The sequence below is a fragment of the Bubalus kerabau genome, chromosome X (assembly GCF_029407905.1).
Source record: "Bubalus kerabau isolate K-KA32 ecotype Philippines breed swamp buffalo chromosome X, PCC_UOA_SB_1v2, whole genome shotgun sequence".
NCBI lineage: Eukaryota > Metazoa > Chordata > Mammalia > Artiodactyla > Bovidae > Bubalus > Bubalus kerabau.
Window position 1 is genome coordinate 66,673,572 of NC_073647.1, and position 26,652 is coordinate 66,700,223.

The following is a 26,652-nucleotide window of genomic DNA, read 5'->3' on the forward strand; positions in this document are numbered from 1 at the left end:
CAACCCTGCACATTAAGTCCAATTCCAGACTCAGAAACCCCATTAAGACCCATGTTTACTTGACCAGAACTTCAGCCAAGCCCACACGGATGCTCTCTGCTAGGGAGGAATGAGACAAATTCCATTCCAACCTCGGCCACTTGATTAAGATTTTGGGACTGGGGAAAAATGGATGACCTCACACTTGTAACCTCTGAATCAAGAACAAAGGCAGAATCAATATGAAGTTAGAACAGAGACCACATTACCAAATGCAGTGGTTACATTAGTAGCAACAATTATTGAGAAGTTACTATGTACCAGATGCTCTTCTAAGAAATTCATATATTTAACCCATTTAATCTTGGAGAAGGCAATGGCACCCCACTCCAGTACTCTTGCCTGGGAAATCCCATGGACAGCGGAGCCTGGTAGGCTGCGGTCCATGGGGTCACTGAGGGTCGCACACGACTGAACAACTTCACTTTCACTTTTCACTTTCATGCATTGGAGAAGGAAATGGCAACCCGCTCCAGTGTTCTTGCCTGGAGAATCCCAGGGACGGGGGAGCCTGGTGGGCTGCCATCTCTGGGGTCGCACAGAGTCGGACATGACTGAAGCGACTTAGCAGCAGCAGCAGCAATCCATTTAATGACCACAACAATCTATGAGATAAGTACTATTATTGAACCCATTTTACACTTGAAGAAACTGAGGCACAAAAATATTGAGTAATTTGTCCAAAGAGTCACAGCTAGGGAGAGCTAGCTAGGAGACAAACGAAGGCAGTTTGGCTCCACAGACTGTATTCTTAACAACTCTACCACATGAAGAAACAGTTACAATGAGGCCATCTGCAAGCCAGGAAGAGAAATCTCACCAGAACCTGACCATATTGGCAACCTAACCTTGGACTTCCAGCTTCCAGAACTATGAAAAATAAATATCCACTGTTTAAGACACCCAGCCTATGGTGTTTTTATGGCAACCCGAGCCAAGACAGGACTATACAAACATGCCTCATATTTCTGCCTTCCTAAAACACTGGCTCTAGATAAAATGCTCGTAAGGAAAATAGAAAGGATATTTCCATGTATTAACCTAGATCCTCGTTGGTGAGAGAAGTTATTTAGAAATTAGTTTTAATAGGACATTAAAGATTCACAACATAGCAACATAATTTCAGTACTATGTCAAATTTCAGGGCTGTTTCAAAAGGTAACCAGATGCCAAGTTGGATAAAACCCAGAGTAATACAGTGATCTGAAAAGGGAAAAAAAGAAAGACACAAAAAGAGAAAACCAGGCTAGATCCCTAAGAAGGAAAAAAATATTATGAGACATAAAAGATAACAAGAAAACTTTACGAGATCACACAAGGTAAGAAAGACGAACCAAAGAACACAATGGCCCTCAGATAAATCAGGAGAGAAAGCTGAGAGTTGGTGACTGAGGAAAGATGTTTTCCTGGTCTTTATGAAAACATACAGGTGTGATAAGTTACTCAGAATAAAAGCCACTAGTGAAGGCAGGAGGGTATGTCAGACCACAGGAAGGACACCCAGCTGAAAAGAGCATGAAAATTCTGAATGGATCATTTTAAAAAACTGGTAGATGTGAAGCCTTTGAGAGAACTCTTTTAGAAGTGTTCGAGCCTAGAATACATGGTGGAGACCAGGAAATTTACAAAAGGTTCATTTACTTTACCTGTGGCTCATTTACTCTCTGCAATCTGAAAAATGAACTCCTTTTTATGTTCTCCCATGTCCCTCCTGTACTCCTTTAGCACTTGGAATGAAGTGGAAAATGCAGTAGATGCTTCAGATTTTAGGTAGCAACGAACATGCTTCTCTACAGAGCACGGAACAAATTATAACAATGCCCGTATGAATCAACCTCTGGGAAAATATGGAGAAATAATAGGTGAAATGTAATTAATGAGTTTTTTAGTGTAACTTTTGGTACTCTCCCTAAAAAGACAGGGAGAGTGAACCTATATCAAGGATAATAACTTGAGCAAAAGTAAGAATTAGAATTCACCAGTATCACTGATGAAGGGCCATGACAAATCTCAATCTAAATCTTACAAACAAAAGACAATTTAAATATTTAACTATTGTCATGAAAATACTGTTCTGATTGTTTAAAGGATTGTCACGTCTCTATTTTGTGTATAATTTTATGTATTGAGAAGTACAGTTACAACTCTGATCACAAAATCATTCAATACCAGGTGGGTTGTTTTTTTTTTTTGCTTTACATTTGCTTTTTGATCATATCCAAAGCTTTCAAGAGCTATACAAAGGCAGGGGAAAGTCGTATGAGAACCCCATCCCACTTGGTCAATATAACTAAAAGCAGCCAACCACTAATCAAATATCAATTAACAATTATCAATTATAATTCTGGATCAAGTACTATTCTAGGCAGTGGAGATGTAGTGGTGAATGATATAGACAAAGCCCCTGCCTTTGATGAGTTTATGTTCTATTAAAGAAAGACAAGTAATAAACAAGAAAACATATAAATAGAAAGATAGTTTCTGATATGATGAGTATAGTGAAGAACATGATAAAGTGATAGAAAGACATGGCCATGGTGGTCAAGAAAGGTGGTGATACTGTAGGTGGGTTCTGAATGATGAAAAGGAAGCAGCCACATTCTGATAGAACATTCCAAATACAGATGCAGAATGAGTTGGGAAGATAGTTGTTATTCTCCAGGAACATATTAGTAGACCTCTATCTACTCTTCTTCTTGCTCCACTCTAGCCATACTGCATTTTTCACTTCTATTGTGTAACTTTGAACATGACATTTCCCCTCCACACAACACACTCTTCCCATTCCCTTTGTTCATCCTCAGCTAGCCTTCAGGATTTGGGGTAAAGATGCCTTCCTAGAGTAGGCCTTCCCCAGTATTCATTGAATGATATTAGGATACATGCTAGACTTCCCATAGCACCCTGTACTTTCCTTTTATAACTCTCACCCTACATATGATTCACTCAATGTTTGCATTCCTTGCTTTGCTGTAAGTCCCATTGACCATGTATTAACGATTATCATCATTATTGTTATCATCATAATATCATCTGCCTTTTGATGATTTAAACATTCACCTGCTGAAATCAGGAATCTGAGCTTAATAAGGTCCTCATGGTCCTATGATTAACTTAAAATGTACATAAAATGTTATTCAAAGATGCTTTAAGGTTTAAATATAAATCTTTTCCATTTCGTAAACTGCATTCATTCTCATTTGTTTAGTATTAATATATTCATCATTCCACAAATTAAATTCACTGGAGTTACTTTTCCAAGATTTTGAAACTGTCTGACATAATCCAGGCTTCTCAAATTTAGAGGGCATCAGAATTACCAGTGTTATTGGTTAAAAATACATTACACTCATCATAGTTTTTGAACATCTTATACTGCCTATTGTTTTCCAATTTCAGGGTGCCAAATGAGTAAAAGTTAATCAGAGATTCCTCAATTAAGGAGAGGTAGTTTTGAACTTTGATCACTTTTTAGCCATTGAAAGGTTCCAGGCTTAAAGATAAAATCGTTTTATGTGGCTAAGACTAAGGAATGGAGAGGAAAAAAAAAAGTTTGTCCTTTCCTCCTCCTTGAGAATTCCAGACCCCTCTCTCCCCAGACTTCTTATCAATCTGCTTAGGAATTGGCTCTCTCACCATCAATACAGTAAGTATATCTTATCACATATGATGTGAATGTTTCTTACAGTGAACCTAGCAAAGAACACAGAATAGAGGAGTTGAAAATTCTAAGTCACTTTGGATTTTCCAAACTTTATGGCACAAGGTAAAATTTAAATGTAGCAAAATTGGCTTGGAGTTCTGCAGAAAGTACTGGGTGCAGTTCAACTTGCAGTATGTTCTCTAATTTAAAAAGTCAATAATTGGAAGATGAAAAATAATGAATTCTATTACAGTGCTAATAGCTTGATGAGGGATTTGAGGTTTGTTTATGCACTTGGTATTGTTTTTCTAGATTTGCCTTCTGTCAGAAATCACTTTAAAGCAATAATACAGAGTGGATTGGAATGTGAGAAGCAAATTCAGATCTACATAAATACCCTACATTTAGCATGGAATTTTTTTCATTACATTTAATGTCTGATCCTAGAGCCTGAGTGTCCGTGGAATTTGTGCCCATAGCTCATAGGGGCTGTTTTACTCTGTTGGAACAGAGATGGGGATTTCTTCAGTACCTGATGATTCCAATCCTGAAAGCCAGGGTTACACTAAAGAGTGTAAAGGAAGTCACTCAGATTGAGAGAGCCAATTCCTGTGCAGGTTGATAAGAAATCCGGGGTTCCCGAGGAGGAGAAAGGGGCCTGGGGCTCTCGAAGCAGGGATAGGGGTCTGGAATTCTCAAGGAGGAGGAAAGGACAAACATCTCTTTTTTTCTCCACATTCCTTAGTCTTAGTCACAGAAAACATTTTTTTTATTTAAGCTTGGAACTGATGATTACACAACAAACAACTCAGTTTAAACTCTGTACTAAGGATTATATAACAATAATGTATCCTGCTTGAGGAAAGTTTCTCCTTCCTGAAAACCTTCTGGCTAATCCTGTCATCTTAAAATGTAAATTATGGGAGTGGGTCTAGTAAGATCTTTTACAATCTTGAGACATTCTTTTGATTTATTGTAATAACTACTTTAAAAAGTATATAACTCCCTTGCTACCACTAGCATGGGGTACACTCTCTGCCCCCCTTCTGATGTCTCTGTCAGAAGCTTTCTCTGTCCCTTTTTCACTTTAATAAAACTCTGCTACACAAAAGCTCTTGAGTGATCAAGCCTGGTCCCTGGTCCCGAAGCTAAATCTTCTTCTTTGGAGATTACGAATCTGACATCGTTCACTGTAAGCTATCAAGATGTGCAAGAATGATATGAAAACCGTTCCTTCTTATAAAGAAAGGGAATAATTCCATCTCACCATACTCTTTACGCCCAATGATGTTTTTAAGGGGTATATACAACAGCTCTTATCAAAGGTAAGATGGTTGTGTATTTTGAGAAATGTCCACAGTCACTTGCCACCAACTAAAGGGAGGAATAGCTTTGAAGAACACAAGCAGGAAGTGCCCAGCATTTAGCTGCAAGAAACATCCATGCTTTGAAGTTGAACAGGAAACTGCAATATTATTATTATTCCAATATTATTGTCCAAATGAGGCACTTTGCAATGCATTCTGAAGGAAGGAAGACTAAAGGGCTCTCTTTTTCAATAAATGTGTGCAAGTGTATGTGCATATGTGCACATGCACACACACACACTCAACAGATCTTCAGCAAAAAATGTTAAATGGATCTGGTTGTCTTTGCCTGTCAACTAACCTTTCTGTACTCACAACTCTCTTTCCATTTGGTGTCTTCCAGCATCCACTGCTTGCCTCTGCCATTTCCTCTCGCGCTGCCTCCTAAAGTGAATCCCCTCTAGGAAGCAGCCTAGGTACTGAACTGTTCCCTCCCCAACTCCCAAACCACATCGCATTATCTGTTCTCCATCCTCTATTGCACATTATCAGAACCCTGCTCCCTATTTGACCTAAGCTGACTCCCTCTCCCTCTCTCTCTCAAACCAGCTGCTGTGTTGTAAGCAGCACTGTAGAAAGAACCACATGTGAGGAACTGAAGGCTTCTGCTAACAGCCGCGTGAATGAGCTTGGAAGTATATCCTTAGCTGCAACTAATCTTTCAGATAACTGCAGCCCTAGATGACAGCTTCACTAAAACCTCTTGAGGGATCCAGACCCAGCTAAACCTCTCTTGAATTCCTGGCCCTCAGATATTGTGAGAAGACAAATACTTGTTGTTTTAAGATGCTAAATTTTGGGTAAATGTGTTGTACAGCAGTAGCTAACTAATACAGCTTCCAAAACATCTCCTACCTTAGAATATCTCCCTACGGTGCCTAAAATTTTTGAAGTAGGTACTTAAATCTCAAAGACAGTATCCAATCACAAATGTTTGTTTATTTGAGGGAAGAGTTGAGTGGTACATTAAGGCACTATTGGCCATTAATACTTTTTATAAAATATGAACTATGAATACGAATTATGAATCCAAAATATATTTTATCCACAAAGCTTTCTGAATAAGACTTGGGGAAATTGTTTGTTTATATCTTCTTTGTTTTGCCTTATTTCAAGCCTTTTTAAAAGTTTTTGATTACATTAAAAGTAATGCTTGTTCACTGTAGAAAATTTGGAAAATATGATACCAGTCTAGATGTGACCATTCTTAATGAGAGCTAAGCAACAGATCAAATCAAATGTGGGAGTGAGAACTAAATACCAGTTTTCCCAAATTAATAGTTTTGTCTAAGATACTGATTTTCAACCTATCAAATTTGATATCCTTTTTTTCTAACAAACATTTGTCATGTTCACTTTAATATTCCAAAATGAAATTCATAGATAATGTAATTCTGGTATACACATAATTGGAAAGAATACCATGCTACCCTAACTGGGATATAAAAAAGAAAGAGACAGTAATAAGAGACATGTATCTTAAGTAATAAGAGACATGTATCTTAAGTAATAAGAGACATGTATCTTAGGACTTCCCAGGTGGCACAGTTGGTAAAGAATCTGCCTGCCAATTCAGGAGACACAAGAGATGCATGTTCGATCCCTAGGTGGAGAAGATACCCTAAAGGCGGGCATGGCAGCTCACTCCAGTATTCTGGCCTGGAAAATTCCATAGACAGAGGAGCCTGGGGGGCTACAGTCCATGAAGTCGCAAAGAGCCAGAACAGACTGAGCACACTCACATGCACACGCACAGACCATGTGTCTTAATATGTAAATAGTTTGATGTGACAGCTATATATACGGATTGATAATGGGACTACTGTATTATTGTTTCCAACACTAAAAGCACTATGTAAACCAGAAGACAATGGAGTGACATCTTTAAACTAGTGAAAGAAAGATGTCAAAACGTAAGTCTATACCCAGCAAAAATATCTTTCAAAAATGAAAAATAAATAAAGACATCTTCAGACAAGAGCTGAGAGAATTCAGTGTCACTAGATCTGAAGTACAAGAAATGTTGAAGGGAGTTATTCAGGAAAAAGGAGAACAATATCAGATGGATACTTGAATATATGAAAAAAGTGATAAATACCAGAAATGGTTTTTTAAAAAAGGTAAAAACTACAAAAAATATTGGCATCAGTAATAATTACCCAATATTGCAAGGTGAGTGCAACTTGCTAAGGGTATGTGGCCTTGATCAAGCTATTTAACTTCTCTGTCTTAGTTTCTTCATCTGTAAAATGGGAATACTATTTACTTTTTAGGTGGCTTTCTAAAGATTAGATAAGTTAACATATAATATGCTTGTAACAGTATCTGGCACTTACTAAGCTAGATGTGCTGTGCTGTGCTGTGCTTAGCCACTCAGTCATGTCTGACTCTTTGTGATCCCCTGGACTGTAGCCCACCAGGCTCCTCTGTCCATGGGGATTCTCCAGGCAAGAATACTGGAGTGGGTTTCCATGCCTTCTTACAGAGGATCTTCCCAACTCAACAACTGAACTCAGGGCTCCCGCATTGCAGGCAGATTCTTTACTGTCTCAGCCACCAAAGAAGCCCAAGAATTCTGGAGTGGGTAACCTAACCTTTCTCCAGGGGATCTTCCCAACCCAGAGATCGAACCGGGGTCTCCTCTATTGCAGGTGGATTCTTTACCAGCTGAGCTACCAGGGAAGCCCACTAAGCTAGATAAATGATAGCTATTATTGTTATTATTGTTACTACTAGGGAAACCCCATTGTTACTAAAATCTTAAACAAAACAAAGTAAAATCTTTGTTCAATAAACAATTTCATTCCTAGAAAATTTCATATATATTAAAATTATGTAAAACATACTTTGTGATTACAAGTAAAACAGACTTGGACTCTAGGCTTGGATAATTTAAAGTATATTTTACACCTGCCTGACTTTCAACACCTTGTCAGTCAACACCTTGAATGTCAAAAGTTCTGTGGGACAAGGACAGAACAATTATGGTGTGGAAATGTAACATATTCTCATTGCAAAGCATCTAATATCCCTAATGCTTCCTCTTACCCAGTAGCACCCTCAACATGTGACAGCCAAGAAAACAACCCCTTCTAGCAATGTAATCCTACTGAGAGTCCTAATCCAGGAGCAGGCTTAGGGACCATTACCTAAAGGCAATGGAACAGACAGCTGGTTTCCTGAAAGGACAGTTTTGCTATATTGCAAATGTAGTTATATCTCAACCCAAATACTTAGTAGTTATGTGATCTTGGAATAATCTCTTAATCTCTCTGTTCCTCAATTTTTCATATGTAAAATGTGATTATAATGAGTCCTACCTTACATGGCTATGAGGATTACAGTACCTAGCAAAATATTGGGTTGGCCAAAAAGTTCGTTTGGGTTTTCCACAACAGCTTATAGAAAAAACAAATGAACTTTTTGGCCAACCCAATATCTGACTCAAAATGAATAATAATAGTAGTTGTAGTTATTAACATCTTTGTAGGCTATTAGAGGAAGAATTAAGAAGAATCGACCATTGTGGCAGGACTACTTCAGTTCAGTTCAGTTCAGTCGCTCAGTCGTGTCCGACTCTTTGCGACCCCATGAAGAACTACTAGTGCCCACCAAATATTCCAAGTACTCCCTTATAATTCCCAGTGCCCTTTTCAGTTAGGGTGGGGCCTCGTGATTGGTTCTGCCCAAGGAACAACAAGTAGAAGTGATGTGTCATTCATTTAGAGGGCCGAGTAGATAAGAGCAGGTATGCCGTCTCCTTGTCTTTATTCTCCACATCAGCCTTGCACAAGAGAGAAATGAGAAATGAGCCCCTGATCAGTGCATCCCTATTTAACAGAGATTGAGGTACAAAGAATGTAACATGGAACTGGCTTACATATGCAATGATCTTTAGTCTCCTGTGTACTGTATAAAAGGCCATTGACAGAAACAAAAATTGTTTCCAAATTTACCACTGTATGCAATTTTTCTCATGAAATTGTATCTAATAAGTAGAAAAAATAACCCCGTTGAGACAAAGGTGCTAGGTGGTTGGTTAGGTTCATTCACTAACTAGGTGACTATCTCACACACTCTACCATTTACTAGGAAATTCAGTTTCATGTCTTAGCAAAAGGACAAACTTATCCATAATGGACCTGAAGCATTAAAGTGTCAATACAACAAATGGTAAAACCATGTATGTTAAAGATCTACTATGTACAAGTCACAGATAGTTATAGATGAAAGTGGATATTAGAGGTCATGTCATCTAATGCTTATACTTTATACATGAAGAAATTGAGGCCAAAGAATGGAAAAAGGATAACCCCAAGATGATCAAGGTAGATAATGACAGTCCTGGTATCATAAACAAGGCCCCCTCCCTCCTAGATCAGCCATCTTTCCCCTAATGTCCATGATTTCTGACATATGACCATCTAAATATACATGGCTTTGTTACCCCTTTCTGTGGTACAGGTCCATGAAGTTATATAAGAGGTAGAAACAGCACATCAGAATAAGATGAGAGAAAAGCCTGGGTGTCAATGAAATATTATAAAAGCTAGTTAATAGCATATAAATCTATACAGGAAAATACCATTCACACATCAAATCCCTATCCAAAAACCCACAAAATCATTCATCTCCACAAAACATCTGTGCTGTCCATGAAGAAGAAAAAAAAAAGCATTTGGAGTTCTCTTTACCCAGAAAGGGATTTCAGAGAAGCATTTATCCTTGTTCCCTGTAACTTCCAAAGTGACTGGCTGCCAATAAAGATATAGCATATGGCTAGGGTTCAGAGTGGCGCATACAAGGTGGGACAGTGGTAAAGAATCCACCTGCCAATGCAGGAGATTCAAGAGACCTCAGTTCCATGCCTGGATTGGGAAGATCCCCTGGAAGAGGAAATGACACCTAACTCTTATATTCTTGCCTGGAGAATCCCATGGACAGAGGAGCCTGGTGGGCTACAGTCCATAGGGTTGTAAAAAATCAGACATGACTGAGTGTGCACACGAACACACATACACACACACACGGTCCAGAGTATGGCCTCTTAATGCACTGTGGGGACACTAGCTGGTTTGCAGAAGGAATAGTCCCAGTGTCTTGGCTTCCTAAGCCTTCAGTCTGACCATGTGACTGACGCAGCCTGACCATTTGGTTCCAGAAGCAGCAAAAACCAGAGGCTTTCTTTCACCCTTGAAGAGCTCACACCTCCAGCTAAGCCTCTCCATCTTCAGTGTCAGGACCATGAAGGAGGGAAAACATCACTGGAATGGAATATGCCTTGATGTCAAAGTCCCTCTCAGTGGAAAAGCTCCTAGCTTTCTCTCCCCAGTACTACTGCCAGACTATGAACTAGCAAATCTCAGCACAAGCAGCTGAGGGCCACATGTGTCGCTGCCCTGTGTAGGCCTTGGGAGGAACATTTGTCATGTGTTACACACCAGGGGCTTAAATTAGAGCATGCAGAGCTGAGGAGGATCCATTTACAACAACAAAAAAAGATTTTTTTTTTTCAAAAAGTTTCTTCTGTTAACTCTGGATATCATCTGCACCTATAAATGGAATCCTCTTCCTTCTTCCTTGGTGGGAGGAGAGTGGTAGGCAGACAGGGTCTAGTGAATATACCTGCCAGAATGCCACCATTATACAGAACGCTGACAAGGCAAATCGTGGTGCATACCCAAGTGGGTTCTATCAAGTTTTCCAGTTGTCAGTGGCTAAAGAAATCATTAGTGAATTCCACCAAAACCCAAGAATGCATATCATCTGGGACTGCTGATTGGGATATATTTCAAGTTTGTTCATTTGCCTGTGTTTTTTTATCGATTACTATTCCTGAGATTTTTTGTACTACCTAAAAGTCTCCACTCTTTGTTCTTTTTCCTAAAGAAAAAAAGTATATAAATATACACACAATAGATATGTATTATGTATTTCTACATGTGTTTGTGTGCATATTTATACATTCAGGCATGTACACATATACATATGTGGTTAAGTGTTGTCATTGGGTGTGTATATAGTATTTATAGTCACTTTCAGAAGAGTTGCTATTTAAAGATCTGATCTCCCTTAAGCACAAAAACATTAAATAAGACCATAACAATTCATTCCACATTTCAATGCCCATGTTTTTCTGCACAAAACAACTCTCCATTTCCTGTTCCAGCAGCCCCAAGGTTTAGAGAAAATGTAGTTTAGGGGTAGAAAATGCTTTAGGACAGTGGTTCTCCAGCTTCTGAATCAAAATCCCCTCGTGAGTTTGTTAAAACACAGATCGCTAAACACACCCTAGTTTGATTCGGTAGGTCTAGTGGGAAGAAGGGTGCTAAGAGTTTGCATTTCTCACAAATTTTCAGGTGGCATTGATGCTGCTGGTCCAGAGATCACTTTGAAATGCTGGGCTTTGGGTTCTGTAGTAAAGAGGCTTGACATTTTTTGATCCAAGACTGCATGATTCTGACTCCATAGATCAAAAATGGCTCCCTGAGCACAGGACAAGAGACAAAAATAAGACTACTGTTTGTGTGCCAATCTAAGGGAAAGGACTGTACAATTTTATACCATCTCTCTCCTACAACTCTGAGTTTGCACAGAATGGGGTAGCCTGCACTTGTGAAAAATGAAGGGGAAAATAAGGAATAACATGTAGTTAGCCAATCCATGTTTGCTTGACAATGATCTCTTGATTATGACAAAGGAGATGAAGGAGCAAAATGATGAATTTACCAGTTCACCTCTGCCCTAGAAAAAAACTGATCCTGTAGGTCTCAAACTTTAGTGTGAAAATTTAGATTTAGGAGTCTTCATCATACCTTGATGTGAATCTTGGCACACTGACGTAGGAATTATCACTTGAACGAGTGATTCTGGGCCATGTGGCATAAGGACCACACTTGGAGAAGAAATAATCTAACAGTAAAAAAGCACAACACATAGGAAAAAGAACATAATCATGCTTAAAGAAAATCTAGAGGCAAGTGTCACTTCATGTAGTACAGACCACATACTCAGAGCTAGCTAACAAATTAAGTGATCAGAGTGATTTTTTTTTTCCTGAAAATAGCATTTAGGATTTTTAGAAAATGGGGTTTTGTTTAGTCAAGAAACGATCTTCAGCATTAAATAAGACACTGATAAATGGGTGAATTATCCAATGCTTTTAAATAAAGATTTACACATTTTATTAAAAGTACTTGTATTAACTAACTACATCACAATAGTGCCACTATTTACTCACTTTGCCCCATTTGAAAGATGAATAAATAAAAACCTAGAGACCACTTTGCCTGCAGTCGCACAAGATAAGTGACTGAACTAAGATTAGAACTCAGGACTCAGTGCTGTCTGGAGACATGTCAGTGGTGGCAGGCTGAAGTCACAGGAAGAGACATGTGAAAAACATACTTCATGGTCTACTAAGTTTGCATCATTTGGGTTGCCACACCATGTTTTTGTGCTGGAAGCTCAAAAAACATGGTGTTGTTTAACAAAAACAAGAATAAACAAGTAGATTGTCCCTTGCACTTGTTGTAGCCACATGTTCCGGGAAACAAACTCACTCAGAAGGACAATGCAGATAGCGCAGTGCAGTTTATTATACTGGTGGGCCCAAGGCAGAGTCTCCTCTTAGCCAAGGACTCTGACCAGCTTTTGTGAAAACCTTATATACCCTAAGTGTATGTGCCCAAACCCACCTCCCCAAATTCCCTGAAACTAGTCTGAACAAAGGAAAAGAAAGATACAATCAAAGTTAACCTGTGATTCATACGCCTTAAGTCTAGGTAGTTAACAATAGACAATCATCAATAGGCCTGTGGTCATACCTCAATAAGCATAACAGATTCTATTCTGTTACACAGATAATTATGGTATTCTTTTAGGCAATGGAGAGTCTAGGTATGAGCCCTGGGACTCTTCCATCTGGGGGGACTGGTTTTCCAGTTGGTATGTCATTTCCATAGATACTGGGCATATAGCTCAAAGTCCACAGTCCAACCCAATATGGAGTCCTGCTTTCAAGATGGAGCCTGTTCTGTCTGTTTCCTCCTTCACACTGAGGTGTGTTTTGCCTTCTGGACTATCCTTCAAAATTCTCCAAGACTGTAGTTATAAAAGCAATAAAAGTAGGGTAGGGAGGGAGGAGGGACAAGACACCACCCAGGGCCATTATTCTTGCTACTTGTGGTATTATTATTGTTTTAGGAACACAATAGAAGACTCTGCTTTGCTATGAGCTTTTTAAAAAAAATCAGTTATTTGGGGGAAATTAGCATAATCTGGTATTCCCTTTCCTTTTTGCAAACTGCATTTACCTGAAGCAGCTGTCCCTAATTATTACACACCCTCATGTATGTGAGATGGCCCTATCTATCTATATACAGTGAAGAGCTTTTGCTAAGTGAAAAAGCATTGAGGAAGGTAGACCAATCAAGGACCATATTTAAAGTGCTAGGACACAGTTGCTTTCTTGTTGGTTAGAACATGCAGGACCCTCTAAATTTAAGACCATGACACTGAGAGCTGGTCTCAAAGACCAGCCAACCACAGGAATTAGAATGCACAAAGGCACTGGTTAGAAGAATGCTGCTACTGCTGCTAAGTTGCTTCAGTCGTGTCGGACTCTGTGCGACCCCAGAGACGGCAGCCCACCAGGCTCCCCCATTCCTGGGATTCTCCAGGCAAGAACACTGGAGTGAGTTGCCATGGCCTTCTCCAATGCATGAAAGTGAAAAGTGAAAGTGAAGTCGCCCAGTCGTGTCCGACTCCTAGAGACCCCATGGACTGCAGCCCACCAAGCTCCTCCGTCCATGGGATTTTCCAGGCAAGAGTACTGGAGTGGGGTGCCATTGCCTTCTCTGGGTTAGAAGAATAGAATGGTATAAATACCAAATGTCAGCTGGAGCCTGTAAATCTAACTGGATCCTTCCTATCTTACAGATCAGGTCAAATGGCATTGATTTCATCCATGTCTGCCCTCATGACACCTAAATCTCATTAGATGTGGAAAAGAAAAAAAAAAAAAACCCTGTTCTCCAATTTCCTACCTAATTATTGGGGAGAGAGAGACATTTTGGAATGGGTTCTCGTTGGTTGGCTTTTTGTATAATCTATTAGCATTCCAACTTGTCAGAATACTTGTTGTTCTGTAGCATTTGGGTGAGGGGGGAGCTATAAATAAACAGAACTGTGAGAGTACAACCCGCTGTCAGCATGACTTGCAAGCCATCCCATTATAACAACACACTCTGTATTTTGCCTTATTACCTTCCATGTTCAGTAGCTGGCCTCTGCCCAAGGTTAGACTGAAATACCTTAGGTAACTGACATTTCACCTTTCATTTCTTCCAGCTCTTCTTGTTTTTCCCTCTACAGCAGAGAAAGGAGAGATGAGCCTCACTTCACAGGATACAAAGACAATTTTAATGAAAATAAGGGTGTTGAATTTAAAAAAAAAAAGATGCAGACACTATTTTTTGCCTATTGTAAAATAAAGCTCAGTATCAAAGACAGAAGCAAAGCAGTATGTAAGTAACAAACTTTCAACAGAGCCCAATCTTTTAAAGCCAGTTATTCCTTCTCTTTCAAGATACATAAGTAATGAAACAGATCAAATCAGTATGAGTTTCTCCTTTCCTGACATACCTTAAAACTCTTCCTGGGCAAACAGTTCTTTGCAAACCAACATCAAACATTCCCTTCATTTGTGTCACACCCCTATATGTAGCCATGTGCAACTGTCTTGTCTGAACTTCTTGTTGTCTACAGACTTCAGTTAGCTTTGATTTTAAACAAAAATCACAGTGGTCTTCCCTAGTCATAGCACCAGGATGCAGAGAAGTTGTTTTGGGAGGAGAAATGTATACTGTGTTTTCGATTGATTTCCAAGGAAAAGCCACTCTGCATTGCCTCCTCTTCCTTAATTTTCTCCTTCCAGCTTGCCCTTTCTACCATCATGGCAGGTGATATGAGTTTTAGAATAGAGAGAAAAATGAGAAAACCCCCTTTTTCTGATTTATTCCTACTACCTCAAGTCTTACATGAAAATTACATTGCACAACTTCTCATACACTTCTTTGAGAACAAATGAATTTGAGTTGACATGCCAGGATCAGATCTTGAGGTGGTGACCCTTGACCAGAATCTAGCTCATTTGTTCAATGGGTTTACTATTATTGCAAACAATAAAAAATAGCCAGCATTTATTGATTACTTAACTGTTGCAAAGCACTTTACATGTTCAATCTCATTTCATCTTTATTAATTGCTATCATCATTTGCATTTTGCAGTTTCAAAAACTAAGGCATTGAGAAGCTGTTTAATTTCTAATAGTGGAACTGAAACTTAAGACCTGATATGTATGAATTCAAAGCCTGTGCTTTTGATCACTACATTTTATTGCCACATATATTCAAATCAACTCTGCCAAGAGGTATTTTCCATTTAAAAGAGGAAACAGTTTTAAAATTATTATTGTGCTTTTCTCCTTTGTCTTCTTGAGTACTTAACTTTCACCCTAGTCTGCCTGAGGTAATCATCTGCGGAGTTGATGGTGTGAACAGCACAGACATTAGCATCTATGACAGAAAGAGAAGAAAAGAAGAGCAAGACAGGGCAATATTCACTTCTTACATACAAAATAGAATCATGCAGTAGGGCAACAGCCTTCAAGTCAGGCTTTTTGTCTTATGACAATAATAACAGTGTAATTAATAAGATTTTTACTATGGCCTAAATGTCTCTGCTCTTTTTAATATCTTGTTAGGAATTATACATATACACATACACACACAAATTGCATGTAATTCTATGTAAAAAAGTACATATATACTAATTCCTTAATTTCTTCCTTTATAAAGTCAAGGGTTAAGTTGAAAGGATCCAGATCATAGAGTGTCCCAGAAAACTAATCCATTTTCCTGTGACAGCTAAGCCAATTCTATGAGAGAAGCAGAATATAGTCTAGTGGGGGTGAAAGAATCTTTCCAGTCCTGGAAAACTGTGAGGGGAAGACAGGCAGAAAAGACAGATGAGTCTACAGGGAGAATCACAGTAACATAAGTAAGAGTAAATCTACTCCTCAACTGAAACTGGGAGGAGGCAATCTCACAGATAGAACATGAGCTCAGGTATTCTAATTACATGTCTACTGTGCTTCCCACTTTACCACAGCCAAATCACTAGGAGTACCAATTCCCACTAAACCAAAGGAGCATCAGTATGTTCCCATAAACTTAGAAACTGGTTTTCCAGCTTTTCTTTAAGTTGTCACAGCAGAGAATTTAAGCCTGAATGTCAAATCAATACCTTCTAAGGATATTCTGCATTATTTATTTGCTATATGACAAATTGAAGACTTTGCCATCTGCTTTACTTGGAGTCCTTTTCCAAAGGAGTAGGTAGGATAGTGTCATTGTTAAGAGAACATATAGGCTCTGGAATCAGACTGGCTTGTGATCAAGTCCAACTTTGCCACTCCCCAGCTGTGTGACCTTGAAAACATTACTTCACCTTCTTGGGCCTCAATTTCCTCATATGTTAAAATGGAGGGTTTTCTTGAGGACTAAATTGGATGATGCATGGTAAGTACATAGCAGAGGGCCTATAAAATGGTGTTAAAAAAAGAAACGACTGGCCCAGAATGGAGTAACCAGTGCTATGCCCTGCATCAGTCAACAAAGGCTTAATACCTAACTTAATTGCAGTTAAAACCACTCCTAAGAATGCAGTCTTAATCAATCAGTCTGGAATTTTCTGGTCAGTACTAATGAGGTAATCTTCCACATAGCCCACTTCTGGCCCCCATAAGTGAGTTGCTGTTGCTGTTCAATTGCTAAGTCATATCCGACTCTTTGTGACCCCATGGACTGCAGCACACCAGACTCCTCTGCCCTTCAGTATCTCCCAGAGTTTGCTCAAATTCATGCCATCCAACCATCTCATCTTCTGTCACCCTCTTATCCTTCTGCCCTCAATCCTTCCCACCATTAGGGTCTTTTCCAGTGAGTTGACTCTTTGCATCAGATGGCCAAAGTATTGGAGCTTCATTATTCTTGCCTGGAGACTTCCATGGACTAAGGAGCCTGGTGGGCTACAGTCCATGGGGTCACAAAGAGTCAGACATGACTGAATGACTAACACTTTACTTTCATAAGTGGGTTACCTAAGCCTGAAAAAAATCCACTCTTTCTCCCCTTTCACCTATAAATGTCTTCCTTTTTATATAGCCCCTCTGAGCTTCTTTCTACTTGCTAGATGGGATGCTGTCCAATTCATGAATCATTCAATAAAGCCAATTAGATGTCTACATTTTACTTGGCTGAATTTTTGTTATGTAACAGATTTGGTGGTAGTAACAGGAACTGAAGTAAACTTCTGATGGCATTTGGGGGCAACTAAAAACACTGCTGTGGTGCCCCTTTTTAATGCACTGTCTTTCTCACCATCTCTGAGAGCCATGAGGAAGTTCCTGTCAGTTTTGAGCTCCATTCTCTTTGCATTGAACTCCCAATCTAATTGGTTTTCCTGTGCAGGGTGGATTGGCTTGAACTGGCAGATGGCTTTCTCCAGAACCCAACTGAGCTGACAGAGTTCTGCCCAGAGCCAAGCCCCTAACCTTTTAGAACGCAATTCCCAAGATTCTGAGTGCAAAACACCCAGCTCTTGATTCTGCCTTAAGATCCATGTGGAACTGTTAGTGGTAGTGTTCCCTATCCATGTGGAACACCCACTCCACAGTTCCCATTTGTTGAGATCTGCTTGGTCAATGCTTTCCCCAGTCCAAGGTTTCACAGGAAGCACTGGTGTTGTACCTAGGACCCTCTCTTGGCCAAGACCCAGTAACATCTCTCAGTTACTGCCAATACATTGAGGTGCACATGTTTGTCTTGTTCTGTGTAAATTTATCAGAGATGGGATTTTTCATTTCTAAGGAGTCAAGTTCACCACCTTCTGGCACACCTTATTTTATGACTAAGAACTATATTCTCAGAAGCTATAAATACCTACCAAAACAGCAAGACCTTACTAAAAACAACCTAACATTATAATTACCATTATAGGGATTGTTCCCAGTTCAACAAGATCATTCATTAAAAAGTACACTTGAAAGTAAGGGCTCTGAATTACACAAACAGAATGGGTTACCTATGCAAAAGCTTCCAAAAGGCTTCAGGATTCCAAAAACAGATTCATTGAAAGACCTGTTACAAAAGGCTAGTGAAAAATTAAAAACACAAGGGGTGCTGAAGACAAAAGACAGTAAGACTGATATGGCTCCTACTGCTCCCCTCTAGCCACCTTTTCCTTCATATTCACATTTCACTAATTTTCTACCTGAACTGCCTTTCCTCTCTGAAGAGACTATTAAAATCACCTTATAAAACTGCCCAAGGTTGCAGATGAACCTTCTCAGGTACCTTTCATTCCTTGGTCCAAAACTGAACTAAGGGCCATAGTTAGAGAATTCCCGAAATATAGGGAGGATCCCCAAAACATTTTTGAAGGATTTAACAATCATACTGGGGACTATGACCCCAGGATGCCAGATCTTTATCAGCTTGTTCACATGTTGGTAGGACCTGATGAAGCCCCAAAGTGTATGCAGGAAACAAAATGGCAAATCTTGAAGGATAATATTTGACATCTTCAACCAGAGAAAGTTCACAAAATGGCAACTGACCTTTTACAAGCCATCTTTAGAGTCTTCCTTACTTGCACTGATTGGCCAATCCTTCAAACATGAAAACAAAAGAAGGATGAATATGTGGCTGATGTTAAAGCCCATTCAGAAACCCTCTTCTTTTGATAACCTGCCCTGGGGCTTCCCTGACAGCTTAATGGTAAAAGAATCTGCCTGCCAATGCAGGAGACACAGGTTCAGTCCCTGGGTTGGGAAGATCCCCTGGAGAAGTAAATGGCAACCCACTGTAGTATTCTCACCAGGGAAATGTCATGGACAGAGGAGCCTGGCATGCTATAATCCATGGGGTCACAAGAGTCAGACACAATTTAGTGACTAAATGACCTGCTCTAACTGCCCAATTTGTAAAGGGATTATCTCCTGAGGTTAGCAGGTTGATATAAAGGCAGAAAATATGGTGGGAGGTCACCAGTTTGCCTGAACTTGTAACCATAGAGGAGAACTTTGAAAGGAAGATCCATTAAACTTATAACCTGCCTTCACTGATCAGGCTGCTTTAACTGTTACTACAAAAACTTGCATGTCCTCCAAGTATCATACAGCTGAAAAAATAAGAGGTTTACTTATATCGATTTTCAAGAACTTGGAGTCAGCTATCAAACTGCTTAAGACTGGCTATGATCACCAATACTCCAACTGGGCATGCAACAGTATCCACTGAGTGACCTCTTGACACCAGAAGGCCAAAAATTCTACTTGCCAGGTTGCACAGTGGTAAAGAATCTGCCTGTCAATGCAGGAGACACAAGAGACACGAGTTAGATCCATGGGTCAGGAAGATCCCCTGGAAGAGGAGATGGCAACCCACTCCAGTATTCTTCCCAAGAAAATTCCATGGACAGAGGAGCCTGGTGGGCTCCAGTCCATGGGGTTGCAAAGAGTTGGACATGACTGAGTGACACGCACACAAATTTCTAAACATGCAGCCCATGAAGAAACCTGCAGTTTAGCTTGAGCAGAATGATTATCTGACCTTTTCCTTATTTCCAATCACCTTTCCCCACTCTCTCCAGACTTCACCTTTATCACATAAATATTCCAAGCTCTTCTACTTGAAAGACACAGACTTGAGATTCATTCTCCCATCTCTTCACTTTGCTGAATAAACCCTATCTCTGCTGCAAACCTCAGTGTCTCAGCATTTGGCTGGCTGCACTTCTAGCAAATGGATCTGTTTCTGGAACACTTGGAGCAAGATGGTAAACAAAAATCTGCCTAGGCATTGGCTTTTCAGCTACAAGAGCTCCTAGGCTACAGACTTAAAATAACACCTGAGTCCCCCACAGGGCAGTATTCTAGGGGACCACTATGAAAACAATGGCCCAAACATCAATGTTTCATTTGTAATCAACTGGGACACTTGATAAAATATTATTCTTAATGATCCTAAGTAAATTCCTCAGCTCAAGTGCCCCTATACCTACCCCCAAGGGGCCTATATGGGGCCCCTGTCAGAGCTGACAGGACTTGAAGGGATTCTCAGGTAAACTGATGCTAGCAATTTTCTTAAATAGCCAAGAGGAAATTAAAACTTGTTTTTAAATTACCTTGCCAAATTCTCTTTCAATTCTGGTTTCCTTGGGATGTATGCCCAGCAGTGGGATTGCTGGGTTGTATGGTAGTTCTATTCCCAGTTTTTCAAGGAATCTCCACACTGTTCTTCATAGTGGCTGTACCAGTTTGCATTCGTGTAAGAGGGTTCCCTTTTCTCCACATCCTCTCCAGCATTTGTCTGTAGACTTTTCAAAGATGACCATTCTGACCAGAGTGAGATGATACCTCATTGTGGTTGATTTGCCTTTCTCTAATAATGAGTGATATTGAGCATCTTTTCATGTGTTTATTAGTCATATGTATGTCTTTTTGGAGAAATGTCTGTTTAAGTCTTCTGCCCAATTTTTGATTGGGTTTTTGTTTCTCTGGTATTGAGCTGCATGAGCTGCTTGTATATGTTGGAGCTTAATTCTTTGTCAGTTGTTTCATTTGCTATTATTTTCTCCCATTCTGAGGGTTGTCTTTTCACCTTGATTATAGTTTCCTTCATGGTGCAAAAGCTTCTAAGCAGGGCACCCAAGGCCAAATTTGCTGGTTACTCCAGGTATTTCTTGACATCCTACTTTTGTATTCCAGTCCCCTATGATGAAAAGGACATCTTTTTTGGTGTTAGTTCTAAAAGGACTTGTAGGTCTTCATAGAACTGTTCAACTTCAGCTTCTTCAGCTTTACTGGTCAGGGCATAAACTTGGATTACCGTGATACTGAAGGAGAGATAAGAAAGCTTTCCTTCGAGATCAGTGGAAACATTTAGAAGAAAACAATAGAATAGGAAAGACTAGAGATCACTTAAAGAAAATTAAAGATACCAAGGGAACATTTTATGCAAAGATGGGCTCAATAAAGGACAGAAATGGTATGGACCTAGCAGAAGCAGAAGATATTAAGAAGAGGTGGCAAGAATACACAGAACTGTACAAAAAAGATCTTCACGACCCAGATAATGATGATGGTGTAACCACACACCTAGAGCCAGACATCCTGGAATGTGAAGTCAAGTGAGCCTTAGGAAGCACCACTACAAACAAAGCTAGTGGAGGTGATGGAATTCTAGTTGAGCTCTTTCAAATCCTAAAAGACGATGCTGTGAAAGTGCTGCACTCAATATGCCAGCAAATTTGGAAAACTCAGCAGTGGCCACAGGACTAGAAAAGGTCAGTTTTCATTCCAATCCCAAAGAAAGACAATGCCAAAGAATGCTCAAACTACCGCACAATTACACTCATCTCACACGCTAGTAAAGTAATGCTCAAAATTCTCCAAACCAGGCTTCAGCAATATGTGAACCGTGAACTTCAAGCCGTTCAAGCTGGTTTTAGAAAAGGCAGAGGAACCAGAGATGAAATTTCCAACATTCACTGGATCATTTAAAAAGCAAGAGCGTTCCAGAAAAACATCTATTTCTGCTTTATTGACTATGCCAAAGCTTTTGCCTATATGGATCACAATAAACTGTGGAAAATTCTGAAAGAGATGGGCATACCAAACCACCTGACCTGCCTCTTGAGAAACCTGTATGCAGGCCAGGAAGCAACAGTTAGAACTGGACATGGAACAACAGACTGGTTCCAGATAGGAAAAGGAGAACGTCAAGGCTGTATATTGTCACCCTACTTATTAAACTTATATGCAAAGTACATCATGAGAAACGCTGGACTGGAGGAAGCACAAGCTGGAATCAAGATTGCGAGGAGAAATATCAATAACCTCAGATATGGAGATGACACCACCCTATGCAGAAAGTGAAGAAGAACTAAAGAGCCTCTTGATGAAAGTGAAAGAGGAGAGTGAAAAAGTTGGCTTAAAGCTCAACATTCAGAAAACGAAGATCATGGCATCTGGTCCCATCACTTTATGGCAAATAGATGGGGAAACAGTGTCAGACTTTATTTTTTGGCTCCAAAATCACTGCAGATGGTGATTGCAGCCATGAAATTAAAAGACGCTTACACCTTGGAAGGAAATTTATGACCAACCCAGACAGCATATTAAAAAGCAGAGACATTACTTTGTCAACAAAGGTCCATCTAGTCAAAGCTATGGTTTTTCCAGTAGTTATGTATGGATGTGAGAGTTGAACTATAAAGAAAGTGAACACAGAAGAATTGATGCTTTTGAACTGTGGTGTTGGAGAAGACACTTGTGAGTCCCTTGGACTGCAAGGAGATCCAACCAGTCCATCCTAAAGGAGATCAGTCCTGGGTGTTCATTGGAAGGACTGATGTTGAAGCTGAAACTCCAGTATTTGCACCACCTGATGCGAAGAGCTGACTCACTTGAAAAGACTCTGATGCTGGAAAAGATTGAGGGCAGGAGGAGAAGGGGACGACAGAGGATGAGATGGCTGGATGGCATCACCGACTCAATGGACATGAGTTTGTGTAAACTCCAGGAGTTCGTGATGGACAGGGAAGTCTGGCGTGCTGTGGTTTATGGGGTTACAAAGAGTTGGACAAGACTGAGTGACTGAACTGAACTGATACATATATATGTATGTTGTTGATGTATACTATTTTCTGCCTCCAGATGGTATTATTAAAATTAATTTGTAAAGAAACTTATTTAATTAACAAGCATTTATATAAATTTAGGATTCACAAAAATTCTTAAAAATATAATCAAAATGCCAAATGACTTTCAGGTTCACATAACCTAGGAAAATAATTGGCATTAAATATATTTTAAGCTTCCTGTTTGATAAAAACAGGTATGTTTTAAAGTTAGTAATTTTCAAACAGTGTGCTGCTGGAGCGGCCATGAAGAGATACCCCACGTCCAAGGTCAGAGAAACTCCAGTAATACAGTAGGCACTGGAGCAGCTGTGAGGGGATTCCCCACAATGAAGGGCAAAGGAGAAGCCCCAGCAAGATGACAGGAGGGGCAAATTTGCATTTAGAATCAAACCCCATTCCTGCCAGAGACGTTCAAAGGGCTCAAACAAACCTAGTGCATACCATAACCCAGAGACCCCACAGAGACTGAGACAGAACTGTGTCTGACCATCTCCTGTGGAGGTACGGATCAGCAGTGGACTACCACAGGGACAGGGGTTCTGGGTGCAGCAGACTCGGGTATGGCACAAGCCCTCTTGGAAGATGTCACCATTAACCCCATCACAGAGCTGCCAGAACATACACAGGACTGGGAAATAGATTCTTGGAGGGCACAAACAGAACCCTGTGCACCAGGACACAGGAGAAAGGAGCAGTGACCCCACAGACTGACCCAAACATGCCTATGAGTGTCCAGGAGTCTCCAGCACAGGCATGGGTCAGTCAATGGTGGCCTGCTAGAGGGCTGGGGGCACTGAGTGTAGCAGTGGATTCATAGGATGTTTTGAAGGAGGTCACCATTATCTTTATTACCTCCACCATAGTTTGGCCCCAGGTAAATAGCAGGGAGGGAACACAGCTCCACCCATCAACAGAAAATTGGATACAAGATTTACTGAGCCTGGCCCCATCCATCAGAACAAAACTGAGTTTCCCTCTCAGTCAGTCTCTCCCATCAGGAAGCTTCCATAAACCTCTTATCCTTCTCCATCAGAGGGCAGACAGACTGAAAACCACACAGAAAACTAACCAATCTGATCACATGGACCACAGCCTTGTCTAACTCATTGAAACTATGAGCCATGCTGTGTAGGGCCACTCAAGACAGATGGGTCATGGTGGAGAGTTCTGACAAAATGTGGTCCACTGGAGAAGGGAATGGCAAACCACTTCAGTATTCTTGCCTTGAGAACCCCATGAACAGTATGAAAAGGCAAAAAGATGGGACACTGAAAGATGAACTCCTCAGGTTGGTAGGTGCCCAATATGTTACTGGAGATCAGTGGAGAAATAACTGCAGAAAGAATGAAGACACAGAGCTAATGCAAAAACAACACCCAGATGTGGACATGACTGGTGATGGACGTAAAGTCCGTTGCTGTAAAGAGCAATATTATATAAGAACCTGGAATGTTAGGTCCATGAATCAAGGCAAATTGGAAGTGGTCAAACAGGAGATGGCAAGAGTGAACGTTGACATTCTAGGAATCGGTGAACTAAAATGGACTGGAATGGGTGAATTTAACTCAGAAGACCATTTTATCTACTACTGTGGGCAGGAATCCCTTAGAAGACATGGAGTAGCCATCATGGTCAACAAAATAGTCCAAAATACAGTACCAGGATGCAATCTCAAAAATGACAGAATGATCTCTGTTCATTTCCAATGCAAATCACTCAGTATCACGGTAATCCAAGTCTATGCCCTAACCAGTAATGCTGAAGAAACTGAAGTTGAACGGTTCTATGAAGACCTACAAGACCTTTTAGAACTAACACCCAAAAAAGATGTCCTTTTCATTACAGGGACTGGAAAGCAAAAGCAGGAAGTCAAGAAACACCTGGAGTAACAGGCAAATTTGGCCTTGGAGTACAGAATGAAGTAGGATAAAGGCGATAAGAGTTTTGCCAAGAGAACGCACTGGTCATTGCAAATGCCCTCTTCCAACAACATAAGAGAAGACTCTACACATGGACATCAACAGATGGTCGACATCAAAATCAGATTGATTATATTCTTTGCAGCCAAAGATGGAGAAGCTCTATACAGTCAGCAAAAATAAGACCGGGAGCTGACTGTGGCTCAGACCATGAACTCCTTATTGCCAAATTCAGACTTAAATTGAAGAAAGTAGGGAAAACCACTAGACCATTCAGGTATGACCTGAATCAAATCCCTTACAATAATATACAGTGGAAGTGAAAAATAGATTTAAGGGACTAGATCAGATAGATAGAGTGCCTCATGAACTATGGATGGAGGTCGTGACATTGTACAGGAGACAGGGATCAAGACCATCCCCAAGAAAAAGAAATGCAAACAAGCAAAATGGCTCTCTGGGGAGGCCTTACAAATAGCTGTGAAAGGAAGAGAAGTGAAAAGCAAAGGAGAAAAAGAAAGATATACCCATTTGTGCAGAGTTCAAAAGAACAGCAAGGAGAGAAAAGAAAGCCTTCCTCAGTGATCAGTGCAAAGAGAGATGAAAAATAGAATGTAAAAGACTAGAGATCTCTTCAAGAAAATTAGAGATACCAAGGGAACATTTCATGCAAAGATGGGCTCAATAAAAGGACAGAAATGGTATGGACCTAGCGGAACCAGAAGATATTAAGAAGCGGTGGCAAGAACAAATATACAGAAGAACAATCAGAAAAGATCTTCATGACCCAGATAATCACCATGGTGTGATTACTCACCTAGATCCAGACATCTTGGAATGTGAAGTCAAGTGGGCCTTAGGAAGCAGCACTACGGACAAAGCTAGTGGAGGTGATGGAATTCCAGTTGAGCTATTTCAAATCCTAGAAGATGATATTGTGAAAGTGCTGTACTCAATATGCCAGCAAATTTGGAAAACTCAGCAGTGGCCACAGGACTGGAAAAGGTCAGTTTTCATTCCAATCCCAAAGAAAGGCAATGCCAAAGAATGCTCAAACAACCGCACAATTGCACTCATCTCACATGCTAGTAAAGTAATGCTCAAAATTCTCCAAGCCAGGCTTCAGCAGTTTGTAAACTGTGAACTTCCAGATGTTCAATCTGGTTTTAGAGAAGGCAGAGGAGCCAGAGATCAAATTGCCAACATCTGTTGGATCTTTGAAAAATCAAGAGAATTCCAGAAAAACATCCACTTCTGCTTTATTGACTATGCCAAAGCCTTTGACTGTATGAATCACAATAAACTGTGGAAAGTTCTTCAAGAGATGGGAATACCAGACCACCTGACCTGCCTCTTTATAAATTTGTATGCAGGTCAGGAAGCAACAGTTAGAACTGGACATGGTGAAGGTATCTTTGGGCCTAGAAAAGAAAACAATTGTCTCAAAGGCCCTTGATGAATCATCTAACTTCAGAGAAAACAAAACTAAACTTTAGGTCCCACCCTGATGTTCCAGGCCAGTTGCATCTACCTGGGACTTATCACCCCCTGTCTAGAAACCTTCCACCCACTCCATCTGCCAGGGACTTACCACCCCCTGCTCAGAGGACTTATCATCCCCTGCCCAAAACCTCCCATCCCCTGTTCAACTACAAATGCCATCTCAAGTAAAGAACACCCAAAACATCCCGCCTGACTAACTTTCCCTTATCGCTTCCACAAACTTCCCTTTAAATATGAAGCCTCCCTGATCCCTCTTGCACTCAGCCTGGTCGTCAGGCCGACTGTCGCCCCTCCTTGCCTGAATAAAGGTAACCTACCTCCATTGAGGTCGTCTCTCCTTTTTGCCTCAGCCCAAACTATACCTTACACATGGAAGAACAGACTTGTTCCAAATAGGAAAAGGAGTACGTC